Source organism: Hordeum vulgare, chromosome 5H, assembly GCF_904849725.1.
Source record: "Hordeum vulgare subsp. vulgare chromosome 5H, MorexV3_pseudomolecules_assembly, whole genome shotgun sequence".
NCBI classification, from domain to species: Eukaryota; Viridiplantae; Streptophyta; class Magnoliopsida; order Poales; family Poaceae; genus Hordeum; species Hordeum vulgare.
The window spans coordinates 352237956-352243070 of NC_058522.1; the positions used below are offsets into that span (position 1 = coordinate 352237956).

General features: G+C 48.7%; 1 pseudogene; it reads left to right on the top strand.

Moving 5' to 3' along the window:
* Positions 1–2804: 2804 nt before the first annotated feature.
* LOC123396700 lies at positions 2805–3737 on the top strand (annotated as a pseudogene).
* The last annotated feature ends 1378 nt before the right edge of the window (positions 3738–5115 follow it).

Genomic DNA, 5115 nt, shown 5'->3' on the forward strand with positions numbered 1-5115 from the left:
AGATATTTGGAGTATTTCCGAATAGCACATAGTAGCAGCATCTATAAGATGACATAAAGATTTGTAAAGAACACACGGATCTGAAAATTTCAGAACCGTTGACTAAAACCTCTCTCATGAGCAAGACGTGATCATACCCCATAACTATATGGGTGTTGGATTCGTTGGAGTCACATGGTGATGTGAACTAGATTATTGACTCTAGTGCAAGTGGGAGACTGTTGGAAATATGCCCTAGAGGCAATAACAAATTAGTTATTATTATATTTCTTTGTTCATGATAATCGTTTATTATCCATGCTATAATTGTATTGATTGGAAACACAATACTTGTGTGGATACATAGACAAAACACTGTCCCTAGTAAGCCTCTAGTTGACTAGCTCGTTGATCAAAGATGGCCAAGGTTTCCTGGCCATAGGCAAGTGTTGTTACTTGATAACGGGATCACATCATTAGGAGAATCATGTGATGGACTAGACCCAAACTAATAGACGTAGCATGTTGATCGTGTCATTTTGTTGCTACTGTTTTCTGCGTGTCAAGTATTTGTTCCTCTGACCATGAGATCATATAACTCACTGACACCGGAGGAATGCTTTGTGTGTATCAAACGTCGCAACGTAACTGTGTGACTATAAAGATGCTCTACAGGTATCTCCGAAGGTGTTAGTTGAGTTAGTATGGATCGAGACTGGGATTTGTCACTCCGTGTGACGGAGAGGTATCTCGGGGCCCACTCGGTAATACAACATCACACACAAGCCTTGCAAGCAATGTGACTTAGTGTAAGTTGCGGGATCTTGTATTACGGAACGAGTAAAGAGACTTGCCGGTAAACGAGATTGAAATAGGCATGCGGATAGTGACGATCGAATCTCGGGCAAGTAACATACCGAAGGACAAAGGGAATGATATACGGGATTATATGAATCCTTGGCACTGAGGATCAAACGATAAGATCTTCGTAGAATATGTAGGATCCAATATGGGCATCCAGGTCCCGCTATTGGATATTGACCGAGGAGTCACTCGGGTCATGTCTACATAGTTCTCAAACCCGCAGGGTCTGCACACTTAAGGTTCGACGTTGTTTTATGCGTATTTGAGTTATATGGTTGGTTACCGAATGTTGTTCGGAGTCCCGGGTGAGATCTAGGACGTCACGAGGAGCTCCGGAATGGTCCGGAGGTAAAGATTGATATATAGGAAGTCCTGTTTTGGTCAACAGAAAAGTTTCGGGCTCATCGGTTGTGTACCGGGAGTGCCGGGAGGGGTGCCGGGGACCATCGGGAGGGGTGTCACGCCCCAAGGGGTCTCATGGGCTATGGGAAGAGATAAACCAGCCCCTAGTGGGCTGGAATAAGTTCCCACTAAGGCCCATAAGGTTTGAGAAGGAAAAAACACAAGGTGGAAAGAGTTTCCAAGTGGGAAGGTGGAATCCTACTCCAACTAGGATTGGAGTAGGACTCCTCCACCTCCAATTTCGGCCAAACCTTGAGGGTTTGAGGCTGCCTCTTCCCTCCCCCTCCCTCCTATATATACTGAGGTATTAGGGTTGATTTGAGACAACTTTTGCCACGGCAGCCCGACCACATACCTCCACGGTTTTTCCTCTAGATCGCGTTTCTGCGGAGCTCGGGCGGAGCCCTGCCGAGATTAGATCATCACCAACCTCCGGAGCGCCGTCACACTGCCGGAGAACTCTTCTACCTCTCCGTCTCTCTTGCTGGATCAAGAAGGCCGAGATCATCGTCGAGCTGTACATGTGCTGAACGCGGAGGTGCTGTCCGTTCAGCACTAGATCGTGGGACGGATCGCGGGACGGTTCGTGGGACGGTTCGCGGGGCGGATCGAGGGACGTGAGGACGTTCCACTACATCAACCGCGTTCACTAACGCTTCTGCTGTGCGATCTGCAAGGGTACGTAGATTGGAAATCCCCTCTCGTAGATGGACATCACCATGATAGGTCTTCGTGCGCGTAGGAAATCTTTTGTTTCCCATGCGACGTTCCCCAACAGATTCAGAGTGCCATCCATGTTTAGTTCTCTTCATGCTTGATCCCTTAACACTGCTGTACCCACCACTCCCACAACAGCTTTTTCAGGCATAGTAACAGAAGGAGGTGTGTCTGCTACCAACTGTTTTGGGCGCCGTGGGGCAATCATAGGAGATCCACCATGGTTATCTTTCTGCACCACTGCTCCCTGCACTGAAACATGATCAGCAGCATCATCCTTACCAGGATCAGGATCAATTAACAGCCTTCTGAAATTATCTTGGATCTTGTCAAAGTTTTTCTGCATGGTGATGAAATTCTTGTTGACAGTTTCCTGAAACTGGTGGAATTCCTTTCTATCCTCATCTCTTTCTTGCCTTAGTGATTTCAGGTCCAACTCTAATGATTCCAGCTGCAGATTAGTAGTTGTAGCTGACTCTGCTACTCCAGCCATGATCACAGACTAACTGCTTGAAAGGGAGGGAAAAAGGGAGGGAATTTACCTCACCCCCGCTGCTCAGGCCGCCTGCAGCAACTTCCTTGCTCTGGATCGATCTCTTCCCTGGGGTTTTACCACTGAAGCAGGGTGCTCCAGCAACCAGGACGAAGACCCAGCAGCCCTGTCACCTGACCTGAGATCTATCTCCTTGCTGCGCCCGCCCCGATGTGCCAAGGAAGGACTGGGCCTCTGATACCAATTGTCAAGCTCAGACTAACTAGAAACAGAATATGATCATGCTCAAGCAAACCAAAGATCTAAACTGAGAGGGATCGCGAGGAATTTAGGAGTTTTACTGAGGAAAATGGTAGCTCGCCACCGGCGGCTAGGGTTCTAACCCAATTACAATAAGCATAAAGTGAAACAAAGGGGATTACATGGCTTTATAGCCAGAGGAGGAGAGGGACGCGCGCGGTGAGCAGGTGAGGGACGCGTGCGGCCAGCCAGGGGCGTTGTCGGAATTTCCATAGTACACTTTATGTCGCAACCATTGGATCGAAGATCGGTGGCCGATAACGCTTCACACATCTTCAACAGTGCATTCACTTTAGGTGTTTCTTCAGAGAGCCTGACACGCGAGTTCTGCGGCTGTTGCCGAAATGCAGCCACGCGGTCCACTTCCTCCGGCAATGCATCGACACTTGGGTCAAGTCGCACTCCAATTGCCCCCTTTGCCGGCTCAACATCATGTTCGTCGTCGCCGCACAGGTGGCGCCGCCGGAGCCGGAGGGCTGCGCTCCAAGCGAGGCCGACTGGAACACCCATGAGGTGGTCGTAGTGATCGATGACTTCAAGGACATGTGTGAGGAGCAGTAGGATCCAGTGAGCATCGGGGCGTCAGAGCTGACCGCGATGATCAGGAGACGGAGGACAACCGAGAGGGAGCATAGGATGAGGAGGCCAATGGCATGGCTGAGATCAGAGAAGAAGGCGTGCGACCACCGAATACGGGGTCAAGCCTGCACCGTGATAGCCGCACGGCCATCGCCGAAGTGCTGCAGTCCACCATGGAGGACGAGTTGATTGCAACCAAGGAAAGCGGGCTCCTTGCCGGCGGTGCCGCTGCGAAAACAACATCAACGGACGGGGTTGCAACCGACGCGCATTGCACGATGCCGTTTCAGATTCCGTGCCACCAATGAAGAGGTTGCCGCCCGGTGGTAGGTCGTGCTTCAGCAGCAAGAGTGGTAGGGAAGTCGTTGATTGAGACAATCCAGTGCGAGGTGCCCAGTCGTGATGATCCTGGACAAAGCTACCATCCCGTTTCTGCGCATTATGGAATGCCAATGAGGACCATATCATCATAATTCAGAGATGCCATCATCTTGCGATGATGTTGATATCCCTCGGTTGGAGCATCCTCTGCTTGCTGATGTTAGTTCAGCACGCATCGGATCATTTCGCTTTCTTGCTCTTCCAAGTTACAACTCATGAGTCATGACATAGGTTCGTCTCCATCATACAGTCCATTGTTTCAGTGGACATGTTTTGCAGTAAGAGGCTAAAGTTTTCAATAGCTTGAATAATGTTTTCTTTCACGTTTTGTGTGTGTTTATGCCTTTGCAAATTAGTTGTAAAATGGGTGTGAAATTCGAAGGATCAAATCTTGGCTGAAATGTTATTACCAGGAGTTTGAAATTGCTCTCTTGCATACTATACATCACACTTTTTTTGAGCTCAAATTCAAAGAGCTATCTGCATATTGAATTATTGATAGTACTGAAATTAGTAGGCATGTCGAGATTAGTATATTTGCAGCGGTGTTCTCTCGCTGACGCTCGATGTGATCCATCACCATTGTTAGAATAAATCCGAGGCACTCCGTCAATAATCCAAGGATCAAGCAATCACGCAAGCACGACACTGAGATTTGTTAACGAGGTTCACCGATATGGCTACATTCCCGGGGCATGACTACGGGCGCTCCTCCCCGTGACACCGTCACAATACCGCACCCCGACCGCCTGGGCGCCGGCACACGCCGCCGGCTCCCCCGCGTGCTTGTGCTATTATGTTGGCATAGGTTACATCATGTGTCTAGCCCCGCTATGTATGAGAGGCCTAGGATACAAGTGTCTTGCTTGGACACGACTCCATATCCTATCTAAACACAATACAACTACAAGTCCAACTGTAACCTACCTTCTACAATAATATTCAACACAACTCTAACAAACTCCACCTTGGCGAATATTCTCCACCACCTTGAATTCGTCCATGCGTCAAACTTCCATGTACATTGGACTTGAGATTATCCCATGAGCACCGCTGCTACTCCAAAGACTCCATGTGACTCCACCTGCAACTTGTAGTTCTTTCTTTTCCTGACCATAGTCAACGCTCAAACGAAATTAAGCTCCACATTACTCTAGTTGCGCTCCCAACTTCCAGAGTATCCAACACCATCACACACCGATCACTGACCTGCGTGAAAGTGAACAACTCATATTGGGTGTCGCACATAAGAGTTACCTGAACTCAACATCATCGTTCTTCCTTGACCGCCCATCTGAAACTTGAAGGAATTCCACCATTTCTTGTAGTCATCCCGAGTCAAATTCGCAGTTGTCTCACCACATGTATGACCACCAAAGCCCTGGCCCGTCTCCATGTCC